The sequence below is a fragment of the Phalacrocorax carbo genome, chromosome 19, assembly GCF_963921805.1.
Source record: "Phalacrocorax carbo chromosome 19, bPhaCar2.1, whole genome shotgun sequence".
Taxonomy (NCBI): Eukaryota; Metazoa; Chordata; class Aves; order Suliformes; family Phalacrocoracidae; genus Phalacrocorax; species Phalacrocorax carbo.
In genome coordinates this window covers 9,637,916-9,655,362 of record NC_087531.1, presented here as the reverse complement: position 1 = coordinate 9,655,362, position 17,447 = coordinate 9,637,916, and the positions used below count along the sequence as shown (strand labels likewise).

General features: G+C 54.6%; 1 long non-coding RNA gene across 5 annotated transcripts; it reads left to right on the top strand.

Annotated features, from left to right (window-relative positions):
• The first annotated feature begins 8,696 nt into the window (after window positions 1-8,696).
• LOC135316320 (uncharacterized) lies at window positions 8,697-14,984 on the top strand. 5 transcript variants are annotated; one of them, XR_010375715.1, is made up of 4 exons: window positions 8,717-8,807; window positions 8,931-9,073; window positions 10,715-10,849; window positions 12,290-14,984. It is a non-coding gene; the product is annotated as an uncharacterized LOC135316320 (long non-coding RNA). The 5 variants fall into 5 exon arrangements; XR_010375713.1 differs by having other exon boundaries at window positions 12,168-14,984; XR_010375714.1 differs by having other exon boundaries at window positions 8,697-8,798; window positions 10,715-14,984.
• Window positions 14,985-17,447: the final 2,463 nt, after the last annotated feature.

Genomic DNA, 17,447 nt, shown 5'->3' with positions numbered 1-17,447 from the left:
TATGACTTCTTCCTCCTCTCCCCGCGATGGCCCTGGTTCTTCATCATCCCCTTCTAAACGAGTTGACGTCCGCTTCCAATATTCCGTCTTGTGTATGGGGGCAACTGATACTGGTACGGGTTTATTTTCTGAGCCAGCTCCGGTACTTGTTGTGGGGGTTTGAGTGGCTGCAGTGCCTGTCGTCAGGGCTGGATTGTCTGCAGTGCCAGTCACTTTGCATTTCAATCCAGAGACATTTTCTTCCCCCTGGGGGCACTGAATACTGTTGAGCAGGGCTCGGTATGCATGGGCCAGGCCCCAGCATGTTGCAGTTATCTGTGTCTCTCTGGAGTTCCCAGCGTAACAACATACTTTCTCCAAATATTCTACTAGTTTTTCAGGATTCTGCTCTTGTTCGGGGGTGAAACTCCAAAACACTGGGGGTGCCCACTGCCCTAGGGATTTGCCCATGCTGTCCCACATGCCCTGCCACTCGTAACTATCAAGCCTCGGGGCAGATTTCTGGGTGATATTCTTAAGTTGCTTACTCAAAACCAAAACAACATGCCCAAAAACTAACAATAAGTGCACCTTAACCACCCAAGGATGTTCAAGATACAAAAAGGTTGTTGTAACAAAGGCACAGACATCATAGAACAAAGTTGCAAAGGTATTATTCTGTATTTCCTCCATATAAAATCTCTCCGAGGAGGAGGTATAATTGCTAATTGCCTCAGCAAGGTGGTATCCAAAGTACAGTAACGGTTTCAGCAAAAACCCCAAATACCAGGTAAAGCTGAAAATGAGTGTTTGTATAACAAATCTCGTAGGCAAAACATTACTAATCACAGCAGAACACAGCAGACTCAACAAACCAACACCGATCTTTAACACCAACTGCAAAAAGGACAACATGGTGCTGTGACCAGCAGCTGTTGTTATCTCCAACCCTTGAGCCCCACGTTGGGCGCCAAAAAAGACTGTTGTGGTTTAGCGGCAGCTCAGCCCCACACAGTCGCTCGCTCACTCCCCACCGGTAGATGGGGGAGAGAATCAGAAGGGTAACGCTCGTGGGGTGGGATAAGAACAGTTTAATAATGAAAATTAAAAGAAACAACAGTAGAAATGCAATGTAAAGGAGAACAACGAGAGGCGCAAAGCCCCGGGGGAGGGGGGGGAAGGGAGGGGAGAGGGGGAACGAACCGCCGGAACAAACTGCCCGCGCCGCAGCCGCCCGCCGACCCGACGCCGCGCCGCCCCCGCGCTGGCGCTGCCCCCCCTCAACATACTGGTCATGGTGTCACACGGTATGGAATGAACCTGCCATTGGCCAGTCGGGGTCAGCCGCCCCCACCATGGCCCTGCCCCTCCCAGCCCCCCCCCGCCATGCGGCAGAGCGCGGGAAGCTGGAAAGGTAGCCGACCCCCACAGTGAGGAGAATTAACCCCTTCTCAGCCAAAACCAGCACACCTTGGGAGCTGGTTGGCTCATTGTGACTTCTCTCATCACCATGGCAGGGAGGGCTAGCGCTTTCCAAGCCATGGCCTGTGCCTGAGCATGTTGGCCAACGAGCACAGTGAGAACGAGCTGTTCAGAGTGACTTAGCTGTTACAGTGTGGCACAGGCTCCTTTCCTCCTGCGCTCACAGCCACCAAGGCAGGAGCGGGGTTCCCAGAAGTGCTTTCTGCAGTTCTTCCACAGCGAGAGTGTGTGTCAGTGGGTATGTGTCCCAGTTGTGCGTGGTGTGGCTCTATCAGCTGGCTGGAGTGTGCTGCAGCATGTTAAATGGGAAAAAGGGTGAAGGTCATGTAAGCTTGTGGTGTTGGGGTGTGATCTGTAAGCACTGAACCATGTGGGCATGTGGAGTGAAGGGTCTTCCCACAGTTTGTGTGATAATGTCTGATGCCTGTAAGGCATCATATGGGGGGGGGGGCAGGGAAGAGAGCATTGTAACTTTTCCATGTAAAGCAATCTAACTGGCATTAAACAAGTTGTGAATTTGTCTCTCTAGCTCGGTGCATGCACTTTGTTTTTCCTGGTGAGGTGAGGGGTGCAGCAGGTCCCTGGGCCCTCTGGAGCTGTGCCCCCTGCATTCAGAGGCCCTGGGGTCCCCCCAGCAGCTGCCCCTGGCTCTGCAGGTACCAGCTCCTGGTAAACTTGCAGGTGTATTGCTCTTGCCTGCCTGCGTATGCCTTCCTGCTGCTGGACAAGTGGGGAGGTGCAGCCCCACCCTCCCTGAGCACCCCTGAGACAGAGATCCATCCTGGTGCCCCTGGGCGGGTGGGACCCTTGCCCAGGGGAGAAGAAACCCCTGCTCTGTGAGCCAGAGCCCTGGCTGTGACTGTGGCCGTGCGAGGCTGGCTGTGCCTCAGTTTCCCTGGGGTGAAGGATGGGGGGGGCACTGCTGGCAGGGGTGTAGCTGTAGGGGGATACAGCAGCTCTTCTGCCCTCTCTGCCTCAGTCCCACCAGCTGGAGGGTCTCCAGCCTCATCACTTCCTGCTGCCCCCCCAAGCATATCCCCCACCCTGCTTGAGCCCTGGGCTGCTGCTGGTGGGGGTGTGAAGCCCTGACAGCTCCCTCCTGCCCCCAGCAACTGCTACTTGGCACCGGGAGGGCTGTGCCAGGCCCTGCTGCTGCAGACCCTGTGGGGCAGAGCTGGGCTGTGGGCCTGAGCTGCAGTGATGGAAGGCAGAGGAGCCCTGATATACCCTTGCCTCCAGCAGCACCCACTGCAGTGGGCCGGCACCTTCTGGGGGGAGTGGGATCCCCTGCCCCACATATGGGGCTGAGCTGGGAGGAGAAAATAGCAGGGTAAGGAGCTGTTAGTGCCTGAGTTTCCCACCTTGGGGGGTGGGAGGGAAGTCCCAGGATGGGGCTGAGCTCAAGGGCTTTAGGGGGCCCTGCTGCTGGCTCTCCTGTGCCCCTCCCAGCTCTGTTCCCCAGTGCCTGTGGGAGGTGCCTGGTGGGACCCTGCTGCCCATCTGGGACCCTTCCTCTCACAGGTGAGACCCCTCCTGGGGAAGAGCATGGCAAGAGCTGGGGTGTTGGGTTGACTGCAGAGCCTGGGAGCCCCAACTGCCCTACCCCCGCCCCCTCCCCTCTGCTTCCCAGTTCTCACCTGCACCCAAAGCCCCTGGGGGCAGCTCAGGGTGTGTCCCTGTGCTCTCCTGCTACCACTCCACCCCCCCCAGGACACCAGTGCCCAGAGATTCCTCCACCCCCTAGTAGAAGTCACTGGCCCTGCTGCCATCCTGGGGAGCAGGAGGGGTTGGGGGGTGCAGAGTGTGGGGACAGGTTGGTGCTTGTCCTGGGGCAGCTGGCCAGGCAGGGTGCTGACCACTACAGCCCCCCACATCCTGCCTGGGGCTGGGGAGCTCACAGCCTCCTCATTTCAGCTTTTTGCAGCTTCAGTCTGCTTGTCCCAAGGAATAAGGCTGCTGTGTGGCCTCAGGGAAGGTTTGAGGCAGGGCCTACCTGGGCCCAGAGCACCCTGAGGGATCACATCTTTATTAATAAAATAGTCCATCCCCTTGACCTTGCCTGGCCCAGCACCAGGGCCCCCCTCTGCCTGCCCTGCCCTTGGTGGGGAGGGGTGGGTGCCTGACCCCAGCTGCCCCCTCTGCACTTCTCTCAGCCCCCTTGGAGCTGCCTGGGCTCCTCCTGTTGCTGCTCAGGGTGGGGAGACGTGGCGGGTGGGAGGTGGAGCCCCACAGCCTGTGCGGGCTCTGCAGGCATACTGGGGGGGCTGGAAGGCACATGGTGATGGAGCCCCCTGCTGTTCCCAGGAGGTGGAGGAAGGGCTTGGAGCAGCCCCTGAGCCTGTGCCCCCAGCTGGGGTCAAGGCTGGTGCCCTGGTGATGGCTGGGTCCTTGCTGGCCTCATATCTTCTTGTACCTGGGGGGGAGGCAGAGTGGGGGAGGGCCCCCAGTCCCTGCCAATCACTGGTGTGACAGGTTGAGGTCTGGCCAAGCCCCTGCAGACACCAGCTGCTGTTCCAACTCCACAATGCGCAGACCAATGTACCCCAAGAACAGCAGCAGGGCTATCATCCTGGGGGACGTGCTGGTGTCAGGTACAGGGGTCACAGCCAGGCAGGGGGCCAGGGCAGCGTGGGTGCCCAAGGGGGAGTGGGGGAACCCTGGGCTGCCAGTGCCACACTGGAGAACCTGGCTGTGCTTGGGGTGCAGCAGGGATGGGGACCCAGGGGGTGTTCTAACACCCTGAGGTGTGTGAGCAGATCCCAGGGACTCACAGCAGCAGGTAGATGAGGATGATGGTGTCGAGAGGGCTCAGCTGTGCAGAGGTCCAGGCCCATAGCACAGTGGAGGGTCCCCCGCCAGGATGAGGCAGTGTCGGTGCTCTGAAAGCCTCAGCCTGGCCCCTGTGGTCGGCTCTGCCTGGTGCCAGGGGCCAGCCCTGGGGGTCAGGTCCCAGCAGCATGGCCCTCACCAGGGCCCCCTGACCCACCCCAGAGGCTGCATGACTTTGCCAAGGGCTCACCGCTGCTCAGAGCCAGCGCTGCTGCCTCTTCATCCTCCTCCTCTGGGTGCCTGGCTCAGCCCATCTGTGTGCAACCGGGAAACATTTGGTGAGTGCCCCAGGACCAGGGAGGGGACTGGGAGGTCCTGGGGACCCAGCCAGGGCTCACTGGGCCAGGAGGAGCAGATCCTGTGCTCCTCGGTGCTGCGGGAGTTGCTGTTGAGGTGGCTGAGGGCTGGCTGGGGAGGGGGAGCAGGGCCAAGAGCTCTCAGTGGAACAGAAATGTGGGTGAGGACACGTGCGTTTGCACAAGCAGGGCTGCAAGCATGCGAGGGGAGTGAGGGCTGTGCGGCAGCCACTCACCCAGCGGCTCCTGGAGGCTGTCGGGCCCTGGGGTGCTCTGTTCCAGGTCCGACTGGCTTGAGGTCTGAAAGAGGACATGTTCCAGTTGTGGTGCATGGCCCCAAGGCACTGGCCCCATGGCCATGGGGACACCGGTGGGACCCAATGGGACTCATGCCAGCCCCAAGGTGGGAGCTCTGAGGGTCCTGGGGTCTGCACCACCCCAGACGGGGGCTTCTCAACTCCACACATTTCCCCACAAAAGCCTTCCCGGGGGTTGGGGCAGGCACCCATGCAGTGTGGGCTGCTGCCACCACATCCATCCCCGTCCCAACCCAGGGGGCCAGAGCTGCGCCTCCCCCTGCCAAAATCCTCCTGCCAACCATTTCCCGGCTCAGAGAGGCCAGAGGCCTCCGGCCATTGTTCTGGACAAAACTGCAGGGGGGGTGTCGGCGGGGTGCTGGCCACCCCCACGGGCCTGCAGTGGCGGGGGCAGAGCCTCCATGCACCTGGCACCCATTTCAGGCGCAGCACATACCTACATGTGTTTGCAGACTGACTTCAGGAGCTGGTATGTGGCTTCCCGCCAGTGCAGCAACACGAAGAGGAACTACCAGGGAGCAGGAAAAGGCTTTGTGCCAGAGCTGCTTCCTCGTTCACAGCCCAGAGCCCGTCGGCCGCAGGGACCACGACACCCCACATAGCCCTGGCTGAGCTGCCCCCCAGCACCGTCCCTTCCCCACTCTCACCTTCTCCCCCTCAGTCGCATGGATGCTGAGCGCGTTGGGCACCAGTAGCACCATGTTGGTCTTCTTGAGGGCCGAGATGGAGGTGATGGGGACCACCACCTGCACTGGGGGGCAGGCAGTGTCACCGTGTCCCTGGCTGCTGCCTGTGCCCCCTCCCGAGCTGCTGGCCCCACGCCCCTCCCCAGCTCACCTTGATGTCCTTGAGCAGGAGGCTGGAGTGGAAGCAGACATGGTGGGAGAAGCTGTAGAGGCAGCTGTGGTAGGGCACCTCTCTCTGCCAGGCGCAGAAGCAGGCCAGCAGCACTTCCCGCTCGGCAAGCTCCCCGAAGGCTTTGCAGTAGCTGGCAGCATGCTTGCTCAGCTGTGGGGGAGGCCAGGGCATGGCATGGTGCATGGGGCAGAGCCCTGGCACCATGGGCCACCTGCAGCCCCCCGCTCTGTTGCTACCTTTGCCACAAAACCAGGATGGGCCCTCCCTCGGCCCCTGCCCTGCAGAGAACATCCTGCTGGGACTGCAGTGCTGTGGCTGGGATTCCCCCCTCCCAGGCCCCAGTGCCCCAAGACTCACAGACGGGGACTGGTGCCCCTGCCCACCCGTGGGCACCGGACCCTGCTCCATCTCCTCACCAAAGGAGGGGTCACGGGTTTAGGACCTGGCAGGAGGCAGCAGACGGGTGAGCTGCAGGGCCACCTGCAGACCTGGCTGTGCACATGCATGGGCATCGTGCCCTCTTGCCCAGGCGAGAGCAAGCAGGGTGCATGGCCATGCCGGCCTGGTGGGCGGTGAGGGCTGGCAGGGGGAAATGGCCCTGGCAAGGCACAGCACCCACCTGGCAAGTGTGGGGTGCCCCAGCCGGGTGCCCCAGCCAGGTGCCCACGCTGCCCCTCTCCTCTAAGCTCTGCCACTGCTTCTCCAGCACCCCCCTTCTGCTCCTCCTCAGCCTCCCCTGCATGAAGGATGAGTGGGACACGCAGCTGGAGGAGAGGGGGCAGGTAAGGGGGTATGGTCCTCATGCTGCCAGTCCCTGCAGCACAGCAGTGCCCATGGCACTGTCACCAGCCAGTCTGTCCTCCCTAGAGGGGACACGGCTCAGTTCCTGCCGGACCCAGGAGAGCAAAGCCCAGTCGCACAAGCACTGCTCCCACCCCATGGCAGCACGCTGCCAGCTGCAGTCCCCCACAGCTGCGGGTGCAGGGGGGGTCGCCTTGTCTGGCCGCTCAGCAGCCCCCCCGGTGACCCCCATCAGCTCTCGGGGCTCATGTAAGGTGCATGACACACACACCCCCATCACAGCACCTCCACAGGGAGAGGCAGCGGGCTGGAGGCACCGCAGCTCTGCTAGACCCCTGCCTGCCCCCGTGACTCAGTTTCCCCAGCAGCACAGCCCTGCCTGTCTGTGGGGTGAGCCCAGCAGCCCATGGGCAGCAGCACTGGCAGCGGGGCAGCAGTTAGTCCCTGTCTGCAGCCCAGAGGGAGCAGCACAATTGCCATTACACCTGCCAGCTCTGGGAAAAGCCACACCTCTGTCCTCGCAACCTCCCTGGTGCATGGGCCCCAAACCCAGCGCCAGGAGCCACCTGGACCCTGTCCCGCCAGCCCGCACCCTGCCTGGCAGGAGGGACGATGGGTGCCGAGGGGGACACCTGGTCCCCCCAGGAGCGCCTGGGCCAGCTCCATGCCCCGCTTGCAGGCAGGGGCTGGTGGCCCCTGGGTCCCTCCTGCACTCAGAGCGAGGGTGTGTGGTCAGGCAGGCTCTGGAGGGGATGGGAAGACGGCTTTGCTGCCAGTTCCACCTGTGGGCAGCAGAGCACCCTCACTGGGGCAGTTCCTGCCCACCCCATGCAGTACCTGGTGGTGGGCACAGCTGAGCTCTCCTGTCCAGGCCTGTCCGGCCTGCGCCGCAGCCCTGCACATGTCCTGCTCCCATTCCTGCTCCTGCCAGAGCTATCCCCAGCCCGCAGCTGCCTCCTCCTCGTCCTCCAGCTGGTGACAGGCAGGCAGGGCTGGGACCAGCCGCAGCAGGTTTGCCAGGAGGCATCAGAGCAAATACCAGCACTGGATTGGCTGGGTGGGAGCCCACGCCACTGAGCCCAGGGCACCGGGGTGGGGGGGAGCAGCAAAGGGGTGAAGGGGCATCACCGCCACCACTCCAGCATGGACAGGGCAGGGCTGCACTCCCCAGCTCCCGAGGGGATGCGGGAAGCCATCCCACTGTAACCAGGGTGATGAAGTTAACTAAACATGGATGCTGCTATACCATCCAACTGAACATTAAGTCTGGGGACAATCAGTGAATTTGTTAATCTGTATTTTAGTCATTAGTTAATCATTAATGCAATAGATAATGTGTTTCTGTCAGAACCCCTCTCCTTTCAGACTCAAAGCCTAATTTTTAGATCCCAAACCCTCACTCCTAGTGCTTAGGGGCCAAACCTCTGTTTTAAGGATTAAATTAAAGCCTCACTTTTAGGTAGCAATAATTCAGGGTATAAATGGTTGGGAGTTACTAATGCAATCTAGTGTAGCTCAACTAGTGCTGGGACCCAGAGCCAAAATGTAACCAAAGTGATGAAATTAATCAACCAGAGATGTTGTTATATTATGGGAACATGGAGTGTACAAATCAGTGTATCTGTTGATCTGTATTTTAGTCCCTCAGTAATCATTAATGTGAACGAAACAATAGACAATGTGCTTCTGTCAGAAAAAGATGACAAAATGTGGTTTCGTGTAGTGGACTGAGAAAACTGGCCAGGACTGCCAAGATTAAGAGCCAAGAAGGTAAAAGGTAATTCCGGCAGGGGGAGATCGCTATCACTGACCACCGACCCAAGTAATACCACTTACTCAAAAGAGAACAATGGAAGAGAACAACTGAGCCTGCGCAGTAATTTACATATGGAACGAGCAAGTTTGAACCAATCAGTAGAAAGGACAATAATGAATATGTATGAATATGTAAATTTTTGATCTATTGTTGCTGTACGCTTCTATGGGAGAACTTATCTTGGGCCGCATATCTCCGGGACACAGGGCTCTACCCACCCTGGGGACAGTGATGCACAGACATCAATATGATGGATACAAAATGTCCGTCTATTTAGCTGCGTCACACGCTTATATAGCTCTTGCGGTTCCTGTTCCTGCCACTCCTATGGGGAGGAGTCTATCTTTCCGTCACATCCCGTAATCTTCCGGTCGCCGATCCCTGTCTATTCCCCTACAATCTATAAATTGTATGGGAAAGGTGTGTAAGGTATGCACGTTAGGAGGAGTGATCCCCCGTGCATCCGGCACAGTGAATAAAGAATGCCTGCTCTTTAATACTAAATTGGTGTTAAAGAGTTGTTTCTGATTTTACCGCATTTTTCGGTAACAGTTTTGGCACCCCAGATGGGACCCTGCTTTTGAATCTCGACAGATCCGCGGGATTGTGGGACCTCCAGCCGGCACCGAGGAATTCTCGGGGAGAGCTTCCGATCCCCGGACCGGAGAATTCTGAGCAAGATCCCCTGGATTGAGGTAAACAAGGTGTTCTTTTAAGAAGAAACTTAGGTAGAATAATACGTGGGGTTAGCTTCCCACATAGGATAGGATAGTGGGTTTGAGTCCCACCAAGGATAGGATAGTGGGTTAAAGTCCCACAGGTCTGCCCGTAAGGCACGGCGAAAGCTACGCAGGGTTGGGGCCAAGAGGTACCTCAGTTGGTAAGTCTCTGCTAGGCGAAAGCCTGTGGAGCGGGGCCCAAGGGTAAGGGAGTCTTCAACAGGGGGTTGAAGTCTCCAGGGATATCTAGCAGGGGGCTAGAGATCCCAGTGGGGGATTTCCAGCGAGAGTGGAATCCCAGAGGGAGCTCTAACAGGGGTTGGAGTCCCTCTGATTAGTATTTGTGATAGTGCACAATCACAACTACTGGTCGATTGGGAGATGGGAACATTTCCAAGTAAGAAACCTGTCCCACAAAGAACACCTTTGGGATGTATCTTGAAGCATTGGAAAGACATCGGGGGTGGTGACCCACTAACTCGGAAACCATTAATTGAATATTGCAATCATTGGTGCCCAACGTATCAATTGGAAGGTGGGGAGAAATGGCCAGAAAATGAGACATTGCAATATCATACCATCTTGCAATTAATGTTGTTTTGTAAAAAGGGAAGGCAAATGGGAAGAAGTGGCATATGTTGATTTGTTCTTTATACTGTGGAATCATCCAGAGCGGCAGAAACAGCGTGAGATATGTCCACAAGATTCTACGGCAATGTTTTTGAAAAGAGGAGCATGTGGTGAGAACTTGAAAAAGTGTTGCTCTACTTGTGATACTGGATACTTTGCTTGATGAAACTGACAAGAAAATAGTATTGAATACAGCCAGAAGGCAGGTGCAGGGAGCACATGCTAACGGGAATTTACAGAGAACAATGAATAAGAATTTTCCATCTACAAATCCCGAGTGGGACCCTAATCAGCCAGGAACCAGGGGAATGTTGACTAGATGTCAGAGAGAGATTTTATTTGGAGTAAGACAAGCAATGCCAAAAGCAATAAATTGGTCAAAATTTATGAAGTGAGACAAGAATTAAATGAGTCCCCTTCAGCCTTTATGGAAAGACTGAAGGTGACTTCCAGAAAATATACTAATTTGAACCCAGAAAAACCAGAAAAAGCAATTCAGTTGGTCTCTATATTCATAAGACAATCGGCCCCAGATATTGGAAAGAAACTTCAGAAACTAGAAGAACCTGAATCCAGAGATCTGCGTAAAATGCTTGAAGTAGCTTGACATGAAGGAGACCAGGGGAATCAACCCTAGCTGAACACCTGGTTACACTGAAGCTAGGGAATGAAGAAATAGAATTTTTGGTAGATACGGGAGCCACTTATTTGGTATTGAATACACGTAAAGAGAAATTTAATCATAAATCAGTAGATGTTGTTAGTGCGACAGGGCAAAGAAAAATTAGCCTTTCTTAGAGCCATTAAAGTTTAAATTGGAGAAACAATGGGTAACTCACCAGTTTCTGTATATGCCTGAATGTCCACTACCTCTGTTATGATGAGATCTATTAAGTAAATTAGATGCACAAGTAACTTTTAAAGATGGAGAGATTAAATTACTAATACCAGAATCAAAAGCCATAGAGGCGAGTGTTTATGTTACAGGATTCCTCCAGGGAGGAACAGGTTCCCGAAGAAGTGGAAAATGCAGTAATTCCTTTGGTTTGAGCGAGCGGAGCTCCGGAGCGATCTAAATTGGCAGAGCCGGTAAAAGTAACGTTAAAACCTGGAGTCAAGCCGGTAAGACAAAAACAATACCCTATTAAGTGGGAGGCTCGAAAAGGATTAGAGAAGTTAATTATAAAATTTTTTAGAATATGAGCTTTTAGTAGAACATGACTCAGAATGTAATACTCCTATATTGCCAGTAAAGAAATCTAGAGGCAAAGAATATTAACTAGTTCAAGATTTAAGGGCTATAAATCAGATAGTCCAAGATATACATCCAGTAGTGGCTAATCCATACACTTTACTGACCTCTTTAAAAGAGGAGCATAAATGGTTTACTGTACTAGATTTGAAGGATGCCTTCTTTTGCATACCTCTGGACATAAAAAGTCAAAGCATATTTGCTTTTGAATGGGAAAGCCCCACCACAGGATGAAAGACACAACTAACATGGACTGTACTTCCACAAAGATTTAAAAATAGTCCTACGATATTTGGGACTCAGCTGGCAAAAATAATTAGACATATAGAAAAAACAGAACCCAGGGAGAAGCATATTGTTACAGTATGTGGATGACATTCTGATAGCGGCAGAAAGTAAAGAAAAATGTTTTGAAATTTTTAAATTTTCTGGGCCAAGGAAGATACAGAGTTTCCAGAAACAAAACCCAAATAGGAAAAGAAGCAGTGATTTATTTAGGATTTGAAATATCTCAAAGACAAAGACAATTAGAAAATGAAAAGAAATAAACTATTTGTCAAATTCCCGAACCTAGCAGCCCAAAGGAACTGAGAGCTTTTCTGAAAATAATTAAATAGTGTCAGCTCTGGATTCTGAACTATAGACTGTATGTAAAACCATTATATGAGGCATTGAAAGAATCAAAGGATAAATATTTAACCTGGACACCTGTCGTGGTTTAGCGGCAGCTCAGCCCCACACAGCCGCTCGCTCACTCCCCACCGGTAGATGGGGGAGAGAATCAGAAGGGTAACGCTCGTGGGTTGGGATAAGAACAGTTTAGTAATTAAAATTAAAAGAAACAACAGTAGAAATGCAATGTAAAGGAGAACAACGAGAGGCGCAAAGCCCCGGGGGAGGGGGGGGAAGGGAGGGGAGAGGGGGAACGAACCGCCGGAACAAACCGCACGTGCCGCAGCCGCCCGCCGACCCGACGCCGCGCCGCCCCCGCGCTGCCACTGCCCCCCCTCAACATACTGGTCATGGTGTCACATGGTATGGAATGAACCTGCCATTGGCCAGTCGGGGTCAGCCGCCCCCACCATGGCCCTGCCCCTCCCAGCCCCCACCCCCCCCGCCACGCGGCAGAGCGCGGGAAGCTGGAAAGGTAACCGACCCCCACAGTGAGGAGAATTAACCCCTTCTCAGCCAAAACCAGCACAACACCCGAATGCCAAACAGCATTCAAAGAACTTAAGAGCCTTGATGATGGCCCCTGCATTAGGCCTACCTGATTTCACTAAACCTTTTGAGTTGTTTGTCCATGAAAGACAAGGTTTAGCACTTGGAGTGTTGACACAATGACTGGGAACCTGGAAGAGACCTGTAGACTACTTCTCCAAACAACTTGATAATGTGAGTAAAAGATGGCCTAGGTGTTTACGGGCAGTAGCAACAACAGCGCTGCCGATCCAGGAAGCCCCAAAGTTAACAATGGGACAAAAGATTACAGTATATGTCCCGCACATGGTGGTGACTGTTTTAGAACAAAAGGGGGGGTCGTTGGCTATCTCCTAGCAGAATGCTGAAATATCAAGTTGTTTTGTTAGAACAAGATGATGTGGAATTGAAGACTACTGCTATAATGAATCCTACTATGTTTTTAACAACAGAAAATCTTACGGACAATTTAGAACATGATCGCTTGCTAACTATTGAACAAGTCTATTCCAGCAGACTGGACCTGAGAGATAAACCTCTGGAAAATCCTGATCTGGAATTGTTTACAGATGGAAGAAGCTTTGTGCAAGAAGGGAAGCAAATGGCCGGATATGCTGTCGTTATCACCGCCGAGGGAAAGGAGTCAGGGACACTGCCTGCAAACACCTCAGCACAGAAAGCAGTATTGGTGGCATTGAAACAGGCTCTGCAAATGGCAGAAGGACAAAGGGCAAATATTTGGACTGATTCCAAATATGCATTTGGTGTGATCCATGCTCATGGAGCTATTTGGAAGGAAAGAGGACTGCTATCAGCCCAAGAATCATCAATAAAGCATAAAGAAGAAATTCTCCAACTTCTGGAAGATGTACAGAAACCAAAATAAGTGGCGGTAAAGCATTGCAATGCTCATCAATTCGGTCAGACGGCTGTAAACATAAGTAAATGATTGACATATAAAGCTGCAAAGAGGACTGCAGAACAGGGTATCCTTGCACTAGTACCAGTAAAACAGATAAAAATTCCAAAGTTGAAACCGAGATATAATAAATTGGATGAGCAATTAGCAGAACAATTGGAAGCATCACAAAATACAGAAGGATGGTGGGTAACGCCAGAAAAACAAGTAATAATAACCCCACAAGTTATGACAGAACTTGCAAAAGAAAAGCATGAGCAAACACTTTGGGGTGTAGATGCTATGGTTTTGAGTTTAAAAACATCTGTAGTGTGTGTAGGCATGACAAGAATAGTTAAATCCATAGTAGCTAAGTGTCCAATCTGTCCTAGAAATAATCCCCTGAACCAAAAGAAACCACCTTTAGGAGTAACAAAACAAAAATTTCTCCCGGAGATTATTAGCAAATTAAGTTCTCTGAGTTACCCAGACAAAATAGATATAGCAGTATTTGTTAGTGTTGATTGACAAATTTTTTAGATGGCCAGAAGCTTTCTCGTGCTGCACCAACAAAGCTAGAGAAGCAGTTAAAATACTGCTGAAAGAAATAATACCAAGATTTAGAGTGCCAACGGGAATGTCCTCTGATAGAGGACCACATTTTTTTGCAGATGTAGTTCAACAAATTAATAAAATTTGGGGTATAAAATGGGACCTGCATACGCCCTGGAGACCACAATCAAATGAAAAATTTGAGAAGATGAACCAAACACTACACTGATATAGTGCAATATTATTGATCTAAGATGGAAGTATTGAAAAAATGATTATTTCAAAACTTCCAAAGGGGGGAAATGTAACCAAAGTGATGAAATTAATCAACCAGAGATGTTGTTATATTATGGGAACATGGAGTGTACAAATCAGTGTATCTGTTGATCTGTATTTTAGTCCCTCAGTAATCATTAATGTGAACGAAACAATAGACAATGTGCTTCTGTCAGAAAAAGATGACAAAATGTGGTTTCGTGTGGTGGACTGAGAAAACTAGCCAGGACTGCCAAGATTAAGAGCCAAGAAGGTAAAAGGTAATTCCGGCAGGGGGAGATCGGACCAGTGACCCAAGTAATACCACCTACTCAAAAGAGAACAATGGAAGAGAACAACTGAGCCTGCGCAGTAATTTACATATGGAACGAGCAAGTTTGAACCAATCAGTAGAAAGGACAATAATGAATATGTATGAATATGTAAATTTTTGATCTATAAATTGTATGGGAAAGGTGTGTAAGGTATGCACGTTAGGAGGCGCGATCCCCTGTGCATCCGGCGCTGTGAATAAAGAATGCCTGCTCTTTAATACTAAATTGGTGCTAAAGAGTTGCTTCTGATTTTACTGCATTTTTTGGTAACAAAAACTTAGCCAAGATAATGAGGTAGCTGAAACAAGAACAGCCTTTAGGGGAGTCAGAGAGGCCTCAAGATTCGAAGTACCTGATCAAAGTCACAATGACATTTGGCCTTTAGAAAAGCAGATGTACAGGAGCCATAAAGATAAGGAACTACAGAGCAAACACTAAACCAAGAACAGACTATCCCTCAAGGACAGTACATACGTAGTCTCAGAACTGAGTTTGCTCAAAAACAAGGGTTAACTAGCGGACACAGGGAGGAAGAGTATGTCCTTCATCCAGAGACCCCTGACAACCACCCGGAGACACCAACAGGCATGCGCAAATGACGTCTGCATATAATGAATATGTATATCTTTTATCAGAAAGCTAATGAATATGTATATGAAGCATGTACTTAACCGGCACAATGAGATCTGATGGTATGCACGTTAGGAAGAGCAATCCCCCATGCATCCGGCGCCGCAAATAAAGAATGCCTGCCTTTTAACACTACATTGGTGTTACGAGGTTCATTCCCGATTTCGGTGACACCACCACCGTGCCCACCTGCCCATCTTGCTGGGCCCGCAGGCCCCGGGGGGGCTCCACACGGGGGGGTCCCTCAGAGATGCGGCAGGACGACGCCAGCATCAGATCAGCCCACGCGTCCCCGGCGGAGGAAGCCCCATAGGGCAGCCTGAGAGGTGGAAAGGGGCACTAAGCATCCTTGCCCCAAAGCTGCCCAGCCTGGGGGGGTGTTCCCTGGCCAGGGCCCTCTGCCTCCTCTAGAGCAGCGTGGTGCAGGACCCTGACCGGGGAGGGGGTTAGAAAACACCCCCGGGTGTGGCTGCGGCAAGCAGAGCTGCCTGTCCAGGGTCTCCTGCCTGCGCTGCCCTGAGCTGGGGCTGTGCTGCACCCCAATGAATACCCAGTGGGTGAAAGTGAGCTGCTCTGCAGGCAACTCTGCGGCCACAGACCTCGGGGGGTGGTTCAGCTGCCCCCCCCCAAACAATCTGCAAATGCATCCCCCTCCCAGGCAGAGCTGACAGCAGGAACAGTGCTCCCTGCAATCCGATGGGCACCCCACAGCAGCACCTGCCCAGCGCCCACTCCCCACCTCCAGCCCCACAAGCAGGGGCTCCCCGGCGCCCAGTCCCCTCCCCAGGCAGTGCTGCTGGGCAGGCTTGGCCACTGGCCCCACCGGGGGTCTCTGCTGTGGGGCAGAAGGTGGCCCCCAGAGGCTGAGCCCTGGGCACGGGCAGAGTGCTGAGAAAAATGGAGAGGGGGCAAGACCAGGCTGGGGGGGGCTGAGAAGAGCCGAGGGTCCAAGTGGCCAATTGGGATGGGGTCCCCACCCTCCCCATGAGGTGTGGGGGCATGTGCCAAGGCCACCTGGCCCCAGCCCCGGCCCCCACCCAGACTCGGGCCTTGCTCCCTGGACCGGGGCTGCTAAAACCTCTTCCACAGCCCCGGCTGGCTTATGGGAACAGCCATAAGCCCCATGTACAGCCCAGCACGGGCTGACAGCACAGCGTGGGGCTCTGCAGTCCCACACCCCAGCTCCGCCCCCCCAGGACCCAGTCCTGTTCCCCCAGGACCCAGCAGGGGATCCAGCCCCTCACAGCCCTGTGTCTGCGCTCCCCCTGCCCACGTGCCCAGCACACAGAGGCCCATGCTGGGTGCACACGTGTGCAAGCACACAGGACATACACTCCCCCTACCCACACCCCACACACGTGCAGGCCCATGCTCACGCATCTGTGGCAGCTCTTACCCACCTGCAGTGCACACCTGTGCCTGAGCAGACATGCCATGCATGGGCACACACACACACACACACACACACACAGAGCCCACCTCCCTCGGTCCCCTCAGTCTGACCCCAGCTCACTGCCGGGTGGGCAGGCAGGGCAGGGGGCTTAGGGTGGCACCACAACCCCCCGGCGAGGCAGAGCTGAGGTATGCCGCTCCATGGGGCTGGCTGCACCCTGGGGTGCCAGCGCCATCCCCAGCCTGGCCCAGGGGGCACCAGCCAGGGCCCCGAGGCAAGCAGAGCGCTCCCAGGGCTGCACAGGGCCCTCCGCAGTCCCCATCGCCCCCCAGCCTGCCAGGTTGGGGTGGCCTCGTTTCTCAGCTCTGGCCCACCCAAGGGGCTAAGGAAGGTGCCGCCACACAGTGGCACCCACCTGGCTCCGGTGTCCTGGCCCACAGCCCCTTTGTCTCCGGGTGACACTCAGGGTCCCCCGGCCGTCACCCGGGTGTAGACCCCTCCTGCTCCGGAGGGGCAGGGGGAAGGCGCCTCGCTCCTCATTTCCCCTCAGCCAAGGGCTTATGGCAAACGGGTGATAACGCGCACCCAGGCGGCTGCGGCATCGGCCCCGTCCCCTCGGGAGCAGGCACCGGGAGACCCCGCGCTGCGCTGGGACGGCTCCAGGACAGCGGCCGGGGTCGCACCCGCAGCTGCGGCAGCCTGGCCTTTGCCCAGGGCTCCCGGTTTCACTTCAGCGGGGGCGGGGGGTGGGGGGAGCGGCCGGAGCCTCCGGGGCCGGGAGCGGCCTGGCCCCACAGCCCCTCGGCGGCACCGAGCAGGCCCAGGCCGGGGAGCCCACGGGTTCCGCGGAACAGACCCCGCTGAGGCAAGGAGAGCCCCCCCTTGGTTGCTCTGCCCCAGGAGGCGGGACACCCGCACAGGAACCAATCATTAGGCTCCAGCGCTGCTGCGCGGCAGCCATTTTGTTTGCGGGCGCAGCCGCCATCGTTGTTGAGGGTGGCCATCTTGCGGGCCTCCCCGCCATTTCTGCCGTGTTGGAGCGTTCCTTCTCCGTGGAGGAATAAAGGAGGAGCACCGTTGGGTCAAAACCCTAAGAGCCCTGTGCACACCCCAAACCGCCTACCCTGCTCCTGCCCCCCCCCCAGCCACGGGGGTCCCCAACTGCCAGGAGCAGAGCCCAGGCCCTGAGGGCCCTGCCCAAGTGG